Genomic DNA, 23,780 nt, shown 5'->3' with positions numbered 1-23,780 from the left:
AAGCTCAAGAATAGTGAATGTTTTGTGTAGTAGGATGGAGATGAGCTCTGAAGCTACTTAAACATAGAATTGCCCAAATAATTATTGTATGTATGGCGATGACAAAAAATAGTAGTCAAAGTAATTTCAAAAACAGGAAATAACAACAAAAACACATATGCCAAACTCCAAACCCCATACTAACAAAGGTTAAAAAATAGACATGTCATCAAAGGGCAGTGAAAACATGCTGAGTTATATATAAAAAGAAGAGATTCAACAGATACAAATTAGTTCATGACTTTGATAATCGGGTAAATTCAGGTTAAAGGATGCTTTTGGAAATTTTAAAGCTGAATAGTATATACAAAACAGTAAGTGAACAAAACAACACATAACAATATAACAGTGATGACCTTGCCATACCCAAATGGGAACATAAAATTCACCAGAAGAAAAATATAACCATCTATAACCACAAAGCATCTACTGCAATCATGACAACAGTTACCATTTATTGAGTTCAAGATTTATTGTTGGATGCTGCAAATTGGGTACCTACTTTGTACTAATTGGTCCACTACTATTGGCTAACCCACTGAATTCACAACAGAGTCATACTGATGTAGATGTTATTACTCACACCTTTAAAATGAAGAAACAGAATTTGGGCAATCTGAAACAATCCATCCATCTAGTACTGGATAACATGAGAATTCAATCCCCAGAAACATCAGACTACTTTTCCCACTAAGTGACAATCTAATTCACTAGCGATGACTAGTAAGCAAACTCAGACTAACTGCAGGCAGCGACAAATAGAGGACTTCAAACTGAGGCAGTAAGTGTTTTCAAGTGACATTTCCAAAAGATTTTTGAAATTGCTTTTGTAAGAAAAAAAATAGAATTTTGTTAGAATCGTTTATACATATTTTAAAGTCTAGTATTTTTCTTTTTAAAAACATTTCAGTAAGTGTGTGTTTGGGGAGTGGGGACTATAATCACTTCAGTGCTTAGGACATGAAAAAAATGTTTACCTCGATCAGTGTGCCCCGAGTTGTGGTCTGCACATCATTTATGTTCTAATCTCTAAGGGGGAGTGGTAAAAATATGGGGTGCACCCAGCCCTACCTGAGGCCTCTTGAATTGAGATTTCTCGTGGTGAGACCTAAAAGGCTAAGGGTTTAATGTGCTCCCCAGGTGCCTTTAAAGCACACTGGAATGTAAAGATAAGTATTTAGATAAAATCTAGATGAAGCCAGACTTTTTCTGGCTGGGTATCACTTATTCTACGTTTTCTGTTACCCTTTTTCATTGGCAGCATCTAAAGGAGCACCCAGCTGATCTTCTCTCCCGGTTGTTACTCCCTTGTGTAGTCTCTTTCCTCAGTGTCAGCTGGACCTTGCTTCTACTGAATAGAATGTGACAAAGTGATGGGACTTCACTTCTAAGATTAGGTTACAAAGAGACAATATGCAGCTCAGGCCTTGGGTGTGCTCTCTCTCCCTTTCCCTTATAGACATCTCACCACTGGGAAGCCAGCTGCCATGTTGTGAGGCTGACCTCAGGAGAGGCCCAAGAGAGTGGGTTTGGAATCAGATCCTTCAGCCCCAGGCGAGCCTTGAGATGAGGGTAGCCCCTGCTGACAGCTTGACTGCCACATCATCATGAGGACCTTAATTAAACCAGCTGCACTGCGCCCTGACTCCTGACCCATAGAAACTATGAGATAGTAAATACATTCTGTAAGCTGCTAAATTCCGGGGTAATTTGCTACACGATATATAATGCTCCTTTAAGGCATAAAACACATAGGATTGTTCATTAGCATTCTTACGATCTCAGCTGTCTTTATATTCCTCTCTTTAGACTGTTATTTCCCTAGCTTCTCCTCTCATGGCCTCTTCAGGATCCCCATGACCTAGTTTCCTTGCCATCTAATGATCTTTGACTCAAATTTATACATTCAACCAGTCCAATTCCTAGATTAGGTCAGCCTGGACAGTAAACCTGGTCTCTCAACTTTGAGATCCAGGTAGACTGGGACATGTTGTTGCTATTTACCTCATTTATGAACACCATTATTAAAATTCAACAGCAAACGTCTCCATTTAACTATATCCCAAGGGACCTTAGAAAGATGTCAACTTAGCAGTCTCCTTTCAAGAGGTTGAGTTGCTCAGGCCAGCTAAGTTTATAGGATTAGAAATTATTTGAGGGTTATTCACATAGAGCTGATAGTTAAATCCAGAAGAAAAGATGTGAGAATGTAGAGGCTAAAAAATGTTTGATATAGTGTGTGTGTGTGTGTGTGTGTGTGTGTGTGTGTGTGTGTGTGTGTGTGTGTTAGGGAGGTATAATAGTTTTTGTAAATCTAGTCTTTTTGTCACCTAACCGTTCTATAACATTTGCTAACATCACCTAATTTGTAACAAACATGCACGTGAACTTGATTTAGAAAAGCTTTATTACCACTAACTTACTTCCCTAGGACATTGAAGAATTTCTTTGGGTAGCCAAACACCTAAGGTCATTGCCTGAGAGTAAATCTGTTGAAATAGCAATAAGATGATGTAGAGGGCATGGTACTATCCTCTAAATTTTCCTTAAATTCGCTGAGCTCTGAAGACGGGGTCTAATGTACTCTATTGTGGCTTGAACCTCTGCAGGGAGTATGTGATTCACAGTGTTGTGAAACAATGCTGACGGGGACTCTGGCCAAGAACCTCCCTGTAGTATATGGTAGCTAGACAATGACTTTGTCTGCTGATGCCAAATCAACTGATATGCTCTGTCAAAACTACTAGTCAAGCCATTTATTTGCCATTGGGGAGAGAAAATGACCAGAAGATTGCCTGGATTTTGCAATTTACAACTGCCTCTCCTGGCACCATCAAGACAGACTTACTGCTGGAGCTCTGTACTTCAGCCTTTTATTCCCTAAGCTAGTAGTTTGTGTTAACACTATGGGATTGAAAACATGGGCTTTGAGGTCAGAGTACCTGGGTTAGGATTCTGGCCCCATCACCTACTAGTTCTGTGTCCTTGCCCAGAGTATTTGAATTTTCAGACTCAGTTTCCTCATCTGTAAATGGTTATCAAAATAGTAATTCACTCCTGAGGAGGAGTTAGTGAAAATAAAAGAGGAAAATACATGGAAAAAATTTAAAATACTGGCTGGCACATAGCACTTAATAAATGTTAGCTATTAATATTTTACTATTATAAATATTATTAATAGCTCTTAATTCTATAAAATTACCCTTAACTTCAGTGAAAAATCCTTTTTCTAAACAATTATTTTAAAACTCCACTAATCTTTACTTTCATAGTTAGAACATTGAGCCCTTTTAGGAGACTACAGTTCTGATCAAAGTTGAAGGCTTTAATTTTTAAAATTTAAAATATTAAAGTTAAAGGCAAAATTAAATATATAATTACAAATGTTAGTACTTAACTGTAAAATCGGGGCATCTTAAACTGTATATTTCTCCATGTAGTTTTTAATTTAAAATGTAAAACTTTACATTTGTCAGTACTTATTTACTGAATAAGTACTTATTTACTGAAAATAAGTACTTATTTACTGAAAATTTAAAAAAAAATTGGTTCTCTTTTAGGTTTGAAAAGAGGTTGTCCCAACCATAATGACTTTTATGTAATTTTTCCTCAAATAAATTGTTCTTACTGCTTTATTCATTACTAATGAAAAAGTTTTATATTTCCCCTTTACATTTGCATAGATAAGAAATCATGTGTTCATAATGCAGGTGCATACCCGAAGCATAAGTGCTTTTCTGATGAAGAATTGGTAGAAGTAGCCAGATGTTCATTTTTCTGCCAGCATGATCATCATTTAACTGGGAATCCTAAATGGTTTCTTGTTTTTCCTTTTCTTTATTTTTTATCCTCGGAGACAACTATAACTGAACCACCTTGCTACACGAGGTCAGTGTAGTCACAATGTCTTTTTGTTGTTATGACACCCGCACCCTAAATTTAAATAAGGTAATGCAGATTGGCAAGCCCGTCTGGATCCTTAGAGGCCTTGACCAGGTCAATCCATTAGTCACAGAGTCTGGCTGATTAAAAACTACTTATCATTCTTGATTTAGTGGCATTTACACTAATGTTGGCATAAGGTCTTTGCTTATTTAGTTCAACAAGAATTTCTTTAAAACTATATTGTATTTTGAGAAGAACATCCCATTCTAGTCTATGTTCCTTGCAAACTAATATGTGTCAGAATGATTATCATAGTGACTGAACCTCCTAACCTATTCTTAAAACAGAAATCTAGTTTTAAAACTTTACTGTCATTTCCGTATATAATGACTGCATTCAGAACAGCCCTGGAACTTAGAAATGTTCCAAAACCAAAGGATGTTTGGTACTTCTTCCAATTGCCACAGCTTTGAAAAGGCATGTACCCAGGAGGGATATCAAATAAACAATAGGTGAGTGTTCTAGATATATTCACCTCAGAGGTATATGACATTACTGTGGATTTATAGCATATTGTAAAATATTAGACTACTCTATGTTTTACACCCAAAGTAGAGCTGTTATTATTCCCAAGAAGATGCATTGCACTCTCAGAATGTGATTCATTACTTAAATTGCTCATTCAATGATTATTTGTTAAATTTGTTGAATTTATTGTATTATTTTGGATCCTGTAATTATAATAGTGAACAAACAAGATCTTTTACTTTATGGAACTTACTGTTTAGTGGGAGGAGACAAACAACCAAATCAACGCATTATGAGTCAGATGGTAAAAAATGCTATGGGAAAAAAAAAAGGTACAAGAAATAGGAAAGCAGGGAGGGCAGGAGGGGATGGTATAATTAATGTAGTTAGATGAGATCTCTCTGCAAAGGCAATGTTGCAGTATTGAAGGAGATGAAGGGGCTAGTCATATTTAGGATATGCCAATATATAGGGGCGTGATTGGCATCATAATAGATCAAGGAACAGTGATAAGACTAATGTAGCTGAAGCAAAATGAACAAGAGGAATAGTAGGAGGAGATACAGTCAAAGGCTTAGGAGGTGAAGGAGTTATCATACTGAACCTTGGGGGAAATTGTGAAGACTCTGACTCCTACTTAGAACGAGCTGGCAAACATGGGAGAGTCCTGAGTAGAGGAGGGAGATGAATTTTCTTATATTTTAAAAGGATTGCTCTGGTTGTTATGTGAGAATAGACTGAAGAATTTAGGGCATGAGAGAGGCCAAAGGCCAATTACTTGTCCAAGTAGATGAGAACTGAAAATTGGCCATTGTATTTAGCAGCGTGAAGACCATATTGTGACTTTGACAAGAACACCACAGCATGGCATTTTACATAAGCAGACACTGAGATGGACTTTGGCATTCTGGATATTTATTAGGGATTCACATCTGTGGAGGGAAAAGAAGAAAGCAAGGTGGAGCAGAGGGTGGATTTGAACTGTGATGCATTTGAATTGTGATGCAGGCTCAAAAAAGTCTTGGGCAGTCCTGTAGAGCACTATGAACATAATAGGAGTGTCGGGGTGTCCTACATTGGTCTTAAACATCCAGGTATTAATAACCTGGCACAGTTGGTTTTTGGATGTGTGCCCACTGGGAGAAGCATGTGCTTGATTGGGTAAGGCAGCTTTCTTCAACTGAGGCAAACCCTGAAGTAGCTGGGAGCTGGTGTCTTTCTGTGCAGTGATCCAGCAGCAAGGGAAAATACGAACACAAGAGGGGGAAATTGCTGGAGTGATGTCCCTTTGAAGGTGAAAGAAAATGGCATCTAGTTGATAGTTGTACAAAGTAGTGTTAACCAGTGGTTATCAAAGTGTATGCATATAATTATAAGGTGACTTATTTCTTTTTCCCATTAAATATCTCCAGTGACATTAAATGTATGCTTATTAGAGGAAAACCCAGGAAAGGAAATCTTACGATTTTTTTTCCTACTCAATTAAGAAAGTCCTCTTTAGAAGGTGATATAGAAGAGTTCTCTTTCATAGATCTCTCATTGAATTATTGACTTCAGCAACCTATGACCATGTCATGCTGCCATCATACTTAAAATGTGAACAGAAGTACATCATGTTGGAAAATGCTTGTTTTGCAATTTTGTGAAATGTGGTTCTGAAAGCTTCTGAAACTTGTCATAATGGTATCATACTTCCCCACCACCCCCTAACCCCAAGAGGACCTGAAACACACTCTTTAGTGTTGGAGGTGAGATGGTACAGAAATCTGGAGTAGACCAATAGAGTGACAGTCTGTGACTTCTACTGGGGTGACATGTATTTTTCTTGTCAACTCAACTGCTTTTCAGCATGGAGCACGGGAGATGTATGAACACACTACCCCGAAGAGAAACAAAGTATTTAAGATAAGCCACTTAAATTCAGATTCTGTGTGTGGTAACTTTATGATACCTTATTTCCTTTCTTAAAGTCTAAAAAAGAGCTATTATTAAAGCCTCCTCACTTTGCAGCAGACATGGTTTTAAAATTTGCATTGGAAATGAATAAAATTAGCAGCACTGTGCTTTATGTACAAGCAATTAAAAATACTTGGAAACATGTCTGTTGGAGAGAAGTTCACTCTAAGTGGGCCGAAGTCAGACAGGAGCAGTTCTGGAAGAGATAACTAACATAGACTTATAAACTTTTGAGAGGCTAGTGAAAAAGGACATAGGAAATTCTCCTCTGGGGGGCACTGAATAACACAGTTAGCCGTCAGATGAGAATGGCAGTTGATGACCTCTGAATGTTTCTTCCAACCTTAGGATTCTCTTCCACTCTGTCCCAGAAGCATTATTTGCTGATGGCTGAACCACTTTATTTCTCTACGCCTCATTTCTCTTCCTAATAAATGTGTGAGTGTTCCTCTAACACATCTGGTGGAATGGTTGTAAGGAAACCCACCCCTAAAGATTATTTTCATCTACAGTTTGGATTCAGCTTAGTTCTATCACCCGACATTAAAATATCCTTATAATTTTGTAAGCCTTTTTCTTAAAAAGTGAAAGAGAAGGATACAGATGTGTTAAGAACTTATCATTATTGGTTAATCAAGGTCATGACCAGAAAGAAGGGAATCATAAAAGTCAAGGACTTTTAAAGACCAAATAGAGTTTATGTTGAATTCTATTATATTCTCCCTTGTGTTTCAATCCATACTTATTTCCACTATTCTCCAATACCCACCCACCACTACCGTTAGGGCATTCCATTGCCAGGAATGCTCTTCTTGCTGTAACATATGCAAGTCCTATTCACTCTGCAAATCTCTCTCATTAGATATTTTTCTGTTACTTCAGGTCTCATTGATCTTTTTTTACTCACAAATCCAATAGGATTTATAGTTTGCAGAACACTCTTCTAGATTTAATTACACAAGGTCACGTATTATTCACCAGTGTCTCCGTTGTCTTATTCTATTCCCAACACCTGGCACAGTGTTCTCCCATTAAAATATCCTCTATAATTGAGCTCCTAATATACTGATTCAGTCATGAGTTTTTTAAAGGAACACTTCATGCAGCTTTCAAGGGCACAGTCCAGGTCCAGTTAGACCTGGACCTTTAATCAATGACATTTCTAAGGATCGACTGAAGTTTTCATTTTTCAAAGAGCTTTGGATTAGATAATTTGGATCAATTATCCTGCAAGTGTAATTGGCAGCCAGTGTTTATTTATCTGTGAAGTCAGTGAAAAGGATTTAAAAAAAAAAAAAAAAAGCTCTCACAAAGGCAAGTGATTTTCTTCTTTAACTTATTTTAAGAGTTCAGAAACAAAATATAGCAAAAATAATAAGCTACTTGTTTAAGAAGTATTCTTTGATATTTCAGTGTTCTAAATGGTAAGCAAAGCCATTCATTTAGAACTAGAATCTTGAAAAGTATTAACATAAATGATTGTATGTACACATGGACAAATCACTTCTAAAAGAGAGTTTTTGGTATAATAGTTAACCTTAAAAAGGGAAGGCTGAAGGAAAATGAGTCTGGAGAAAGTGTAAAAGGTAATCCAATTGAATATATATGATTTGTTTAAAAACGAAAGATCTGGAGCAAATATGGCAAAAGAATAACATTCTTTAATTTTGGGTTGATTAGCAGGTATAAAAACTGTTATATTATTACTAGTATTCTTTGTATATTTTTCTAAGTTTTTGTCAAGTAAAAAAGTTCCTAGTATCTTCCTTAAGTTTCCTGTTTTGAAAGATAACAGCCATATTTCATTGTTGATGGACATTTTGTAAGTTAATTCAATCTGCCTAATATATACTAAGCATCTAATATATACTTATATATAGACCAGTAATCTATAAATTCCCACTCTCAAGAAGTTAATGGGGTAGGAGAATAAATAAGTGAATTACAGGAATAAAAGTGACTCAGTGTATATTAGGAATGTTAAGATCTGGATTAATTTTAAAGATGGAGTGGAATGAGGTGGAAATTCAGGAAAGGATAAAAAGCAGATAGACAGGAAACTCAGTATATGTTTGGGAAATAGTGAATCATACAGTTTAATTTAAACCCTGTTCACAGGTGTGGAAGCAGGGAGAGATTAAGCTGGCACAGTTATGTGGAGTATTAAGCACACATTTTTTCCCCCATACACTAGTAGAATTAAAAACTGGATTCTAACCAAGACACAACAGGAGACAAAAGAAAATAAAACATTGTTTTCCAATTTTTTTTTTTTTTTTTTTTTGCTATATGTCATTTTTCTCAACCAAGGATAGCATCATACTCATTTTGGAATTTTTTTTTAAAGAGAGATAGGGCAAGGATGATTTTTTCAATTATTGAAAGTTATAAGTCAATCAGAAGATATTATAGCTTTCAGCCTCTATGCAGTAAATAAATTGGTGATATAACATTTAAGGAAAGACTGTTAAACATGCAAGTGGAAATTAACATGAAGCCAATTAGTAGGAAATTTTCATATATAATTTTCAGGTCTTGCCAGGAAAAAACATGCAAAAAAGTAGTAAGGCTTTTTTCTACTAAATTGATAAAAATGAATATATTTATCTTGTAAACATAGATTATGGCTCTGTTCAAACATTCACCTGATATAGATAAAATCGGAATAAAAATTAGTCTACACACTATTAGAGTCAGTCTAATAGAGAAGTGAATACTGGCTACTCTAGCCCAGCACTGTGTAATAAAACATTCAGCAATGATGAAATGCTCTGCATTTGCATATTTCATATCACCTTCCTGTACAATATTACAACTACTAGACATATGTGATTAGTGCATACTTCAAATGTGGCTAGTGTGACTGAAGAACTCAATTTTTAATGCTATTTAATTTTAATTGATTTAAATTTAAATAGTCACATGGAGGGTAGTGGCTTATATATTAAGTAACCTACCTCTAGCATTTTATATGTTTATGTTTCCAAGAGATTGAATTAAAAAAACTTCTCCATCTAGCATTAATGTCAGGTTTTGCAGATCGGTGGATTCAGAAGTGATGTGTATTATTTCTGACTTTTTAAATAATGAATGCTTTAATTGCAGCCTAAAGTAAATTCCAGTTTTGTAAATGTTCTTTGGATGCATATAGTTCACTATATATACACTCTTGTATATAGAGTCTTGTAATGTCAGTCAGTAATAGCTCAATTGCTGAAAACAGATTAGATGTGATTTCAAAGTCTCTGCAGATTAGTACTGTTGTGTTACAGAGTCTATACAGACACTTTACATTTAAGAGTGTTTTATTATAAATGTAGTTTTGGTAGGTTACAAAAAAAGGATCAAATGGGGCTTAGCTAACAAAACATGTAATAACTAAGAGAGAGGTCTTTTTTCTAAAAGTCTGATCAGCAATAAGATGACTTAAAGCTTCTTGGTTTTCTGAGAGCTAATGAAAACTAACTTAAGGCTTTGAAGATATTCTTTATTCATGTATTAAATATATCTTATGGATGGTAATGCACTTTTGTATCACCTGACTAAACAGAAAAGCAGGACACCATTTCCAACGTCCTGAAATGTCTGAAACTTGAAATTGCTCAATAGCTGCACTGTTTAGTTCTGATCAGGTTCAAAAAGCAGCAAGTGATTTATTATGACAGTAATTTAATGGAATTCGCTCAAGATTAGTATCCTAAACTAAACATTGAACATATTCCTCCTTGTAACAGTTTCGGAATCATGTGTTTCCTTTCTGAATAAATGCAAACATAAATCTAAGCTATCAAGGAAATAAATGAACCAAATCATGCCAGTGACCCATACATGCAGCTACTATCATAACAAATGAATTTACATCATTGAGGAAAAACATGTACATTCAAATGTGTTCAGGAAAACAGAACATAGCTACAAATAATATTAGAAAAGTAGTGTGGGGATAGCATTTCAGAAACATCAAGAGCAACTGGAAAAATCAATTTTCTTTATATTAAAAATAGCTATAAATATCAAGTAATTCAGTTACAGAGCATTTAAAATGCAAAAGCACTGTTTCTAGAAGTATTTTCTAAAACTGTGGACCAAGTGTAAAGTCTAATTTTTCGGTAGGTCTCCTGAATATAAGAAATTGGGAACCATCTAGTGGTACCTGCATACTCATCAAAGAGGTATCGTACATTACACTGCCAAATGGACATCAATAACATCAGATATTATTCTCAGCTTCACTTTTACTGTTTCACTTCCTTGACTAGATTAAGGTTATAAAGTATCCCCCCACAAAGTGGAAACTTATATTCATACCAGTATGTGTTTGCATATATGTGAGTATGTGTGTGTATTGTATGCATGTATTTGGAACTAGAAAATTGTGCCTTTTTACTGTATACTTCCCGTGTCTGGGACCTATGCGTATAAAGATTAGAAATATAGTTTGCAAAATTAAACTATTAGAAGGTAATTTGAGGGAGTTCCCTGGCAGTCCAGTGGTTAGGGAGTGGCGTAGCCAAAAAGAAAAAAAGAAAGTAATTTGATTTTATGAGAATTTAGAGAAGTATTTTGTTGTATATTATACAGTTCATTAATATATGTTGTATTTAATACTAAAAATAAGCAACATTTTGTTAAAGAAACTTAACTAAAACCTGGAACTAAGGCATAAGTGACTTTATCTTCTTTCAATGTCATACTAGAGTGCTAACTATCAAACTAGGTCATCTGAATTTCTAAGGGAATGTGACTTATTTGACTTACTGTTTACTATTAATCAGGACCCAGATTCTTTAAAGTTAGAGATTAACTTGGAGAAAATAGATAATCTGCAAGCTATTTTTGTACAGTGGTGATGCTATTGATTTGTCTTATAGAGAAGATAATTTCCAAGTTTATGATTTTATTAATCATTTAAAAAATCTAAACTCTTTTTTCCAAATATTTTTCACTTATTATATGTCTGTCGTTTTGTATTCTCTCTTGAACCATTTTGTGTGTGTGTGTGTGTGTGTGTGGTACGCGGGCCTCTCTCTGTTGTGGCTTCTCCCGCTGCGGAGCACAGGCTCCGGACGCGCAGGCCCAGCAGCCGTGGCTCACGGGCCCAGCCGCTCCGTGGCACGTGGGATCCTCCTGGACCAGGGCACGAACCCGTGTCCCCTGCATCGGCAGGCAGACTCCCAACCACTGTGCCACCAGGGAATCCCCTCCTGAACTATTTTTGTCATTCTGTTGGCCCATCATTAATGAGTCAAACAAAACTTTGAACATGCTCACTATGAATTTATATGATAATTATGTTTTTAACATTTTGTTCTTGATCACTATTATATTTTCTTGATAAGATTTTTAAAAGCTAGTAGAATTTAATGGAATGCTTGGTGCGATGTATCATTAGAAAAAACCCATAAGGTTACATGATGTTTGAGGCTGAGGTAAACTGAGAAAGAGTATCATCTCTGGGAAATAGCTTACAATTCTCCACATACCATCTGTTCATCACCATCAATGCAATGGCCATCAGAAGCAAGAGGAGGCAAATCTGTAAACTTACAATTTAGTAGTGTTTTTAAACTCTTATTATCATTAATGCAAAATTCATTAAATTATCTGTTGTGGGCTTCCCTGGTGGCGCAGTGGTTGAGAGTCCGCCTGCCGATGCAGGGGACGCGGGTTCGTGACCCGGTCTGGGAGGATCCCTCGTGCCGCAGAGTGGCTGGGCGCATGAGCCATGGCCGCTGAGCCTGGGCGTCCGGAGCCTGTGCTCCGCAGCGGGAGAGGCCACAGCAGTGAAAGGCCCACATACCACAAGGAAAAAAAAAATTATCTGTTGTGCTGAGTAGTAGATGGATCAATTTAAAAACATGGCTCTTGTCTCCTGGGAACAGACAGATGTGATAAATGCAAAGGCAAACTGACATATACATAAGTTTATCACCATGAACAGATTAAATGGATAAGATGAACATTTGTTTAAAAAATAAAAGAAAATGTGAATCTCATTCAGGAGTTACAGAACACTGTGGCCTTTATTCAGTCTTGCAAATTTATTTTGGGGATTTAATTATGAGAGGTGGCTGTGGACATTTTTGTAATATTTAAATTTTTTTTACTCTAAGTCAGTGACCCAGTGGTCATGGTTGGGAATCTAGTGCTAAGAACTGCGGGGTGGACGGGGTCTCTAGAAACTATTCGGGTTGGTTTCTATGCTTAATGAACATGTCCAAATAATGTGTTCTATTAATCAGTCTTGTGTCAGTTATGTTATGCTTTTTTCTATGCAATCTGTTTGTCAGTCATTGTAAAACTCTGCAATAGCCTTTTAAATACTTATTTTGAAACCAAGATCTGGGTGCTAGGTGAGCTCTTTGATACTTGCATGTCATTGCTTCTAGGGCCTTTCCAGGGACAGAGCTGAGAAATTTAACTATGACTTCATACGAATATCTCCAATTTTAGTCCAACCCCAAAGGCTTCTCCTTACTTTTCCACAATTCATATTTTTCTACCCTATTCCACATTAGGACCATGACCAGAACCTGTAGTGATGTCACCTCTCTCAATCCTGATACTATTAATATACATCTTTTCTCTTCTTTCATGGTTAATCTGGATAGAGATTTATCAATTTATTTTTTTAATTTTATTTTTATTTTGTATTAGAGTATAGTTGATTTACAATGTTGTATTAGTTTCAGGTGTACAGCTAAGTGATTCAGTTATACATATATCCATTCTTTTTCAGACTCTTTTCCCATATAGGTTATGACAGAGTATTGAGTATAGGTCCCTGTGTATACAGTAGGTCCTTGCTGATTATCTACTTTATATATAGTAGTGTATATATGTTAGAATCAGCTTTTGCCTTCTACAATGGCTTGTGGCAGGGACAAGGTGGAGCAGGAAGATGTAAGATCATGCACATCTAGGATGTACAGACTTTTCTCTTTTTAGTTATTTTATTTTGATGTTCAGAGATTTTCTATATTCATTTATGCTGAAGGCATGCTTTTTGTATAGAATTTTTTTCTTGATTTGTATTTTTTTGTTTTTTAATTTATTATTATTATATTTTTATAAATTTATTTATTTTTGCCTGCATTGGGTCTTGACTGCTGCACACAGTCTTTCTCTAGTTGCAGTGAGCGGGGGCTACTCTTTGTTGCGGTGTGCAGGCTCCTCGTCGTGGCGGCTTCTCTCTGCGGAGCACTGGCTCCAATCACAAGGGCTTCAGCAGTTGTGGCTCATGGGCTGTAGAGCACAGCCTCAGTAGTTGTGGTGCACGGGGTTAGTTGCTCCGTGGCATGTGGGATTCTCCCGGACCAGGGCTCAAACCCGTATCCCCTGCATTGGCAGGCAGACTCCCAACCACTGTGCCACCAGGGAAGCCCCCGATTTGTATTGTTTTTGAAGGGATTATTGAAAGATGAGTATTTTGGAGGCCACTATTGTCTTTCAATATCTGGGAATCCAGAATGTAAGTTTTTAATCTATTAAACCAATGTTGGTTTGAGAATATTTTAATATAAATCAGTTATTGGTTATATTACTACATTGACTTTATTAATGAATGTTTAAAAGACACGAACTATTTATATAAAACTATTTATATAAAACTATTATATTGAACTATTGAACTATAAAACTATTATTATATTGAACTATTTATATAAAAAATAAAAATAATCCTCTACTATCCTGTGGAATATCCCTCTATTGATATCACAATCCCCTCAAGCTACCAGCCTATTTCTTTGTTCTGCTTGACAGCAAAACCCTTCTAAAGGAAGTCTGCTTCATTTCTCTAATTCCCACCTTCTGATATCATTTGATACCATTTTAAATAGATTTTTGCCCCATCATTCATAAAACAACTTTTATAAGGTCATCAATAGCTTGGTTGACCATATAACATATATCCAAGCCTGGGCATCTTTGAGAATGAATGGGAGCAGGAATGATTATTACACTGAGGCACTGGGCGTAAAGCGGGACTGCCTCAGACAACATATGGTTGCCCTACCAATGACTGCAAGGTTGCTAAATCCAGTTGTCTAACCTCAGGTCTCATTTTACTTGACCTTCTTGTAGCACTGGAAACAATTCATTAGTACTTTCTGTATGAAGTGCTGTATTCTTTTGGCATCTAGGTCACTGAACAACCATGGTTTTGCTCTTAACTTGCTTACTGATGTTTTTAGTCTCCTTTGCAGATTTTTCCTTATATGTGCAAACTCCAGATTGTGGAGTTTGCTAGTGCTCAGCCCTTAATCCTTTTTTCTCTTCTTTTTTTTCTCTACTATATTCACCCAGTTGATTATCATTTAATTCTTGTCAATTGTACATCTCTACTCAGAAGGCTCCACTGAACTCCAAACTCACCCATCCAACTTCCTACTCAGTATCTACATTTGTTTGTATAATAGACCCCTTAAACTTAACATCAGTGGTAACTTCTTCCTCCCAAAGCCGTGCAGTCATTCTGGATTATGCTTTAGCTTATATATGTCCGAATGCATTTCTGCTATCTGTACTGCTATCACCCTGGTTCAAGCCATCATTTTCTCTCACCTGGATTATTTTAACAGCTTCCTTACTAATTTCCTTGTTTCTCCCTCAAGCTTTCTCCCCATGCCCCACATACACAAGCTATTCTCAACACAATATCCAAGATGATCATTGGACCATTATAAACCAGAGTGTGCCACCCCTCTGCTCAAAACTCTGGCATGGCAAACCATTTCATTCAGTTGTCAAATTCCAAGTGCTCTAGTGGCCTGTAAAACCCTACTTTATCATACCTCACCCCATCTCCTAGTCTTTTCTTCCTTACCTATGCTGTTCCTGCCACACTGGCTTTCTTCCTAAACATGTGGGGCATCACTTGCTTCCTGAAAGGCTCTTCCCCAAAATTTCTATGTGATTGTCACCATTAACTTCTTTAAGTCCTTTCAAACATCCCTTTGATAGCAAGGCTTCCCTGACTGACTTATTTTAAATTGCAACCCCTCCCCACCAACTATTATGGCCTCTCTGTTCTCCTGCACTGCTTTATATTCTTCATAGCACTTATCGCTTCATAGCATGTAGCACTTATCTGACTGTCTATCTGTCATCTACATGCGTGCACACACACACACACATACACACACACCCTGGTATGTGTCCTTCCACTGGAATGTAAACTCCAGAAGGATAGCATCTCCTGCCTTTCCTACTGCTTTTTCCTCATCTCCAAGAATAGTAGCTGAAGCATAGTAGATACTGAAAAGATCTGTGTTGAATGAATGTTTGAATGACTAATCCAATATGGAGTTGATTAAATATAGCCATAACAACAATGACAACTACTATCACTGCTGGGTACATTTTAAGTAATTTTCATATTTTTAAACCTCATATGCATAGAGAGAAAAGAGTCAGTAAGGGTATCCATAAAATCGTTAATAGAAGTTATCTTTGGGTGTTGAGATTATAAAATTTTTATCTATTTATTTTATTTTCCTGCCTATCTTTTCTAAATGCTCTACTGTACACCTATCTTATTATAATAAAAAAGATAGAAGATTTTTCTTCCTCTTTTTGCTCTCCTTTTTATTTTTCTTGTAATCAGGATCTCTCAAGAGACCAAGATTGATTTCAGAAAAAGATATTTAAAAAGTAGCATTTCACAAACAATGAATAGCTCTTATTCTGGCTTTTAGTTTATATGACGTTTGCTTCCTATATTTATTCTAAACACCTGTTGTGAGTCTTTAAGAGAAAAAAGTAAATGAGAAAATCTGTCCACAGAAATAATTGTCAGATAATAAGTAAAGCCCACCTATCAAGGCATTTCTAGCTTATATAAGGCAAGAAAAACTGAATCATAGTTTCCCTGATTTCAGCACTGAAATGAAATTAAAGAGTGCAAAATCAGAAAAGGATCAAACAAAAATCTCCAGTTGCCCAAATTTCCAATAATGCTATATTCATGATTTGAAAAAATGAACTAATCTATTCCCTGAAATGCAATAATAATTTAAAACATAAAGCAAAAATAAAATCTCACACACTAAAATATACTGAGGCCACTTTAAAATAGGCTTATAGACTCAAGTTTTGCTTATAATATGACTTTGCAATAATTGAAGCTAATTGAATTTGGGAAGTGTCAGGCACTATTTATAAGCAAAACCAAATGCTATGAGCTTTTCAAGCTCAAATTTGGTTTAAGCTTCAGTGAACTCAATTTACAGATTCAGACTCTTTATTTGCTGAATAAAATGCATATGAGATGGGAGGGGACATGATTTCATCAGCAACTAATTTGGAGTTTATATTTATACATTCTATTCTATTTTTTCCAAATTATAGAAATACTTTGTAACCTTGAAGTAAAGATTTGAAAGTGAGGGATGGAAAAAAGCAACCAAGGTGGGTCAATTTGCCTCCTATTAGTCAGAAATCTTTTTCTAGGAATGTAAATGGGGGAATGAAACACTTTGACACTTCTTTTTTTTTTTGAGGCTTACTTTACACCAAGAATGCCAGAATAGTTCATGCTCCTCAGGTTGTTAACCTGTCCAAATCGCAGCTAGAGGCTGTCACCATCAGGAATCAAAATAGTGTAAACATATTTAAAGGAGTCTTATTTCTGGCTCTGGACATGTGTCGCCAAAGAGCAAAGGCTTTGTAATAGCACAAACCATGAAGGGTGAGCAAGATGACAGGATTAGCAGGAGCCTGTCGGATGACAGTATGAAACGAGATGAGGGATAATGGATCTAAAGTCTTGGGTGCCAATAAAGAGAATACAAAATGATAAAAGATCCGTTAGAAGGACTGAGATGACGTGCTCTCCTGATGACAGTGCACAAAGGAAATATACTGTGTCAGTGAATCTAGTAGCCCTGCTGCTATAGACTCTGAGCACCAGGTCATGGAATTGTCAGATATGATTGCTTTTCTGCATGAAGACCTCACTGCCTTGGTGCTATAGATATAGGAGAATTAGAATGCAAGTCCTTTATTAGGAGGCTGATGAACCACACAGATATCCCTACAAGGACAAGCAGTAGTCAGAATGCCATGAGAGAGGGCTTTCTTTATCTTCTTTCTAGGAGGATTGCATGGGTTCAGTTCACCTGGTCCTATTTATTCACCTTTCCCCAAAGACTATTTGTCCTACTTATTAATGGTTTACTTGATGTGTTTCTTTTAGTGTATGTCCCACTTTCTTCAGTTCTTTGCCATAACTGGAATGATGGCTCAGTACCTGTCTTCTCTTTATGGATTCTTCTTTGTTGTTCCATCAGTGATCTCAGTCTCCAGGCTCAGGTCAGTGTGAGTCTGCTCACTGAACTGGGATCTGTCTTGACTTCTGCCCCACATCTTCTGGGCCACCATGTTGCCAAAGCTGCATGGTGTGCAACACCTACAGGGACCTAGGCAGCTATTCTAACTCAGGCATGAACTTACAAGTATGAGAGAGTTAACAACTTTCAGCCAATCCTTAATAAATAGGGGACTACAGGATCCAGTGAATGAATACTTCCTACTTATGTCTCTCAGGTAGACAATTCAAAAACACTTTCTGGGCTTCCCTGGTGGCGCAGTGGTTGAGAGTCCGCCTGCCGATGCAGGGGACACGGGTTCGTGCCCCGGTCTGGGAAGATCCCACATGCCGCGGAGCAGCTGGGCCCGTGAGCCATGGCTGTTGAGCCTGTGCGTCCGGAGCCTGTGCTCCGCAACGGGAGAGGCCACAACAGTGAGAGGCCCATGTAACGCAAAAAAAAAAAAAAAAAAAAACACTTTCTCCATGGAGAGATTTTAACTGATGGGAAATTTTAGCTCCATCCAATCAAGTATTATTTCTCCCTCCTTTCTTCCTGCCTGCTTCCCTTCCTCCCCTCCATCTCTTTCTCCCTTACTTCCTAATTCCCGTTATTATTTCTTATAAGACTTTATTGACAGGGAGGGTAATGACTGCACAAAATAAATAAAAATACCATCATAGAATGAATCATATTACATGAAAAAGTGAAATTAATGTATCAAGGTGATATCTTTAGAAAGTGTTCATTGTTCCATACATCAGGAATTTTGAGACTTCTAGTTGGATATACATGTTAATTATAAATTGATTGTGTTTAGAAAAAATACTTTTCTCACTTCACCAATACTTTTTTCTTCTGTAAATTTATTTTTTTTATAAAAATTTCAAACATTCAAAAAAGTCAATTATATAATGAATACCAATACACCCATCACTGGATTTAACAATTGTTAACATTTGGCAAGTTTGCTTCATCAATTTTTTTGAAGTAATTTTACAGTAAATTATAAAAATCATGGCATTCATTTCTATGTACTTCAATAAGGTGTTACTAATAAATAAGGACTTTATGTTAAATACCACAAAATACCTTTATTTATTTTCTCAGAGTAGCTTTATTCATAATATATAAAAACTGGAAACAAACCAGATAAACATCCAAAAGTAAATCCATTAACAAACCATGCTGTATTTACACTACAGAACACTCCTCAGCTATAAAAAGGAACAATCTCATACATGCTAACATCAAATTGTTCTCTAAAGCAATTGTATCAATCTATATCCCTACCAGCACTATATGAGAGCTTCCAGTGCACTTGCCACTTTGGGGATTTTTAGATTTTTGTCACTCTGATAACTATAATACTTTAAACAGTGTTTAAAAAAAAAGTAGCACTGGTACAGGAATACACAGATTGATGGAAGAGAATAGAGAGGCCAGGGATAGACCCACACTTTGGTGGGACCTTGGTAGATGCCCCCCAATATCTTTATCACACCTACCAATAATTTCCTAATACCATCTAACATTTACCCCATATTCAGTTTCATGCAAAAACCTCTTGATAAGATCAAATTAAGGATCAGATCAGATCCAATTAAGAATATCATGCTATGTTTAATTTTTGTTTCACTGAAGTTCCTTTTCATTTAAAACAATACTTTCTTTTAATGACTTTTGACTTTTGACAAGACTCAGCTAGCTGTCTTATAGAATGTTCTGCCTTCTGGATTTCTCAGTTTGTTTCCTCCGGATGCCATTGAGTTTGTTCCTTACTCTGCATTTTGTGTAAATCAAAAATTAGATGTAAATAATTGATTATATTCAGGTTAAATATTTTCAAGAAGGAAGTTTCATAGAGGACATAGCATTATAATATTTTATTTCATCAGATTCCCATATGAAATACTATATTTACAGGGAGTCTATTCTGTAGTGAACACTGAACCCAGAACTGGAAATATATTGGGAAAGAAGACCTATTAAATCTTTGCTCACACAGACCTCAAGCTCTTCTAATTTCCAACCTTTCTCAGACATAGGACACTTTCTGGCTGAAAAGAGACATTTCTCTTTAGTCTAGGTAGTTGTCCTGCTTCCCTTTTTGTAATTTTTTTTAGTTAGTAAATGTATGAATTATTTATTTTCTATGTGTTTTATAGATATTGTTATTTTTATGGAGTTATAATTAACATACAACATAGTATTACTTTTAGGTGTACGACATAATGATTTGGTATTTTTATACATTACGAAATGATCACTACCATCTGTCACCATACAAAGTTGTTAAAATATTATTGACTATATTACCTGTGTGTACATTACACCTTTGTATCTTATTTGTCTTATAGCTGGAAGTTTATACCTCTTAATCCACTTCAGCTATTTCTTTCTTTCCCCACCACCCTCCTGTCTGGTAACCACCCACCAGTTTGTTCTCTGTCTATGACTCCATTTCTGTTTTATTTTGTTTGTTCCTTTGTTTTGTATTTTTATTTTTAAAGTCTGTGCTGTTTTCAATTATTTTTGAACACTTAGTCCTGGACATTTTGAGGGCCAGTATCATTTAGAGCCCAGCAGTCCTTGTGAATATTTTTTTTAAATAAATTTATTTATTTGTTTGTTTTTGGCTGCATGGGGTCTTTTGTTGCTGCACGCGGGCTTTCTCTAGTTGCGGCGACCAGGGGGCTACTCGTAGTTGTGGTGCATGGGCTTCTCATTGCGGTGGCTTCTCTTTGTTGCAGATCACAGGCTCTAGGCGTGCAGGCTTCAGCAGTTGTGGCTCGTGGGCTCTAGAACACAGGCTCAGTAGTTGTGGTGCATGGGCTTAGTTGCTCCGCGGCGTGTGGGATCTTCCCGGACCAGGGCTCGAACCTGTGTCCCCTGCATTGGCAGGTGGATTCTTAACCATGGCGCCACCAGGGAAGTCCCAGTTTTGTATTTTTAATACAAGGATGTTTTGTACCTTTTGTGTCACAAGTTTCATAATTGATGTACCTTTGCTTCTGTTTCTTAAATACATTTATAAGGATGTTATCTTCTACTTTTCTTCTTATTGAATAAACAAGCACATGGGGCCTGAAATTGATCCTAAAACATGTGGGCATGGTCAGGTTTAACAGTTCATTGCCTAATTATTTAATTATATTCATAGTGAGACCCTTAGGCATGCTGATGGTCAGATAACCAGGCAAGGCATTTGCTATTCTATTGACCAACTCCTGTTAAATAATCCAGCATGTTCTGCATTCCAACAAGCCATTTTCATCTAATTTAATATTTTCTCACCATCACACTTTTCCTTCTTGGAACTGTCCCATTTATTTTTCTTTTAACTATCAAATTTATCTTTAAACCCTTTGCCCTAACTCTGTATGTTTCTCTTTAATATGTCTTCATAAATATTCAGTGAAAAATAGAATCTCATTCTATGGATTTATCGTATGGTTACTAACTCCAAACCACCACCTACTCCCTCTTACCAAGCATCATCTCCCTGCCAACGTGGTAGAAATGTTCTTCTTACTTTTTACGTACTAATATTAATATATAATTTATTTATCCATCCAAAGTTGACTTTGGTATTTATTTTGATACAAGTTTATCAATACTATAATGTTCAGTGTTGAAATAAAGATAATGTCTTTATTCTGCTCAGGATTCTTGGAAATGGATCTAGTTAGTGAGTCAACATTAAGAAATCTCTTTCAGTAGGAAATCTTTCTTTTTCCCAAAGAATATAGACCTATTTTCTTCTCTCAAGGAACTTCTGGCTCAGTGGTTAACAAAATTTCAATGGGGCCATCAGCATTAGCATCACTTGAAAAACTTTTGGAAATGCAAATTCTGGGAACCCACCTTAGCCCTACTCAATCAGAAACTTTAAGGGTGGGCCCCAAGAATCTGTGTTTATACAAGCCTTCCAGGTGATTCTGCCGTATGCTAAAGTTTGAAAAACACTGTTCTAGCCTAGGAGATACTATTATGGTAATATACAAATAGTATGTTAGGTTACAAGCAAGCTATCTCCCTTTAGTGTAATTTCACTGATCAGCCTAACTAAATTGCCTCCAGTTAATTCAGTCATTCAAAATACAGATCTGAACGAATTTCTTTGTCCTTTCCTTTGTAAAAAATGTAGAAGTGCTAAAAGAGAAAACTGAAGGAGAATAAACATAACATAGTATTTCCTCAATAATATTGAAAGTATATTTCCCTCTAAGTCCTTAGATAGCTGTAAGTTTTCCGCTGTGAATTACATTGCTGAAGTAAGTGACAGAATGATTATTGTATTCATTTTTTTGAGCTGTTGGAGAAAAAGTGACAGTGACTCATAGAATAACAGAAATTAGAGATGAAGGAGATCAGACCTCATGTATCATCCAGTCTATTCACTTGCCTGAACAAAATTATTTCTTGCAATGTATTTTCTGGTCTTTTGAGCCTAATTTTTTCAACTAGATAACATATTTGGTCTTGTATAAATCAGATTTTTTTTTTTTTTCGGTATGCGGGCCTCACCCGTTGCGGCGCACAGGCTCCGGATGCGCAGGCTCAGCGGCCATGGCTCACGGGCCCAGCCGCTCCGCGGCATGTGGGATCTTCCCACCAGGGAAGCCCCTAAATCAGATTTTTATATAAAGTCTCTCATCTATATATAGACGCAACCTAGCATTTTTCTGTTTTCAATACATTTGGGTTGGGAGTATTCCAATCTGAAACATTCATTAAGCACTTGATCTGATGTGCTTATAGGGATATTTGATTCTTTCATTCCCCATGTTACAACTTTATTCAGCCCTACCCCAGGGCTCTTCTCAAAATGAGTTTCTCAGGTTGGTCTTCTTGACATATTCTTCAGTATTTTTTAAGTATCCAGCTTAAGCAAAACATGCAATTAGAGGAGCTGAGTAGAATATAAAATGTGTCAGAGTATTTGCACCACTGAGATAAAAGAAAACCAAACTAAAGCAGAACAAAACAGAATGCCATTTTAATGGAATTTGACAGAGCATTGAATTGCTGTGAAAAACTTTAGGTAGATAATAAGTGCTTAGGAAGCTATTCTTCTAACACTTTGTAGCAGATTTGCAGTTAAAGTGTACATACCCCTTCCTTCCTTCTTCCCTCCGTCCCTTTCTCTCTCTCTCTCTCTCCCCCTTGCCAGTCTCTCTCTCTCTCTCTCTCTATTTCTTTCCCTCCCTTCCTTCTCCCTTCCACCCTCCCTCCCTTCCTCCCCACCTCTTCTTTTTTTGTGTCATTATTCATTTATTTCACAAATATTTATTGAATAACCTGCATGTACCAAAGGGCTTTACTTTTGAGCTGTGTAAATTTAGATGGTACTTAACATTGCTATACTACAATTTCCTCTTCTGTAAAATAATAGCAACCTCCTAGAATTGTTGAGAGGATGAAATGGCACACTGCATGTGAAAATGCTTACAACAAGTTCAACACATAGTAAGAGTGGGATATCATCCCTCATTTAAACATCAAAAATATCATTGTTTAATAAGAATGATGATGTTCCTACTTAAGATGTGATTAACAGTCTGTTCTAAGTGTCCTGCACATCCAAACTGCTGCGTCTTTTAAAAATACACAGATACAGAGTGAGAGGTATGTGCAGTTTCTGTGCACACATGCATGAATTCTTGCTTGCCTGTTTTAGGAAGATCTGGAATATCACACTGATAAGCAAAGCTCTGGGGACTGGTTTATTGAAGCTGGTTTAGTGGGTAACTATGTATTTCTAAAAGCCTTGAAGACAGTAGATTTGGTGCACAAAGAAAACCTGCACATCAGATTAGCATGTTTAGTGAATTTAGAAAGTCAGTCCTGCAATTTAAGTGATACACAGGAGAAATTTTTGAAAATATTTTCTACTTTCTGGTTTTAACAAGTGGCTCTTAGAAGTGGACAAGTATATGTGTGATTTGATTACATATGTCTTTGAGCTTTAGTTTTTATATTCAATATATTTGAAATATCATGACCATGATTTAAATCTTATTAATAATATTTTAAACATTCAATGATATTAAAACATTT

The sequence above is a fragment of the Mesoplodon bidens genome, assembly GCF_964165515.1.
Source record: "Mesoplodon bidens genome assembly, chromosome: 4".
In the NCBI taxonomy this organism is placed as follows: domain Eukaryota; kingdom Metazoa; phylum Chordata; class Mammalia; order Artiodactyla; family Ziphiidae; genus Mesoplodon; species Mesoplodon bidens.
Note: the sequence above shows the minus strand (reverse complement) of the source record.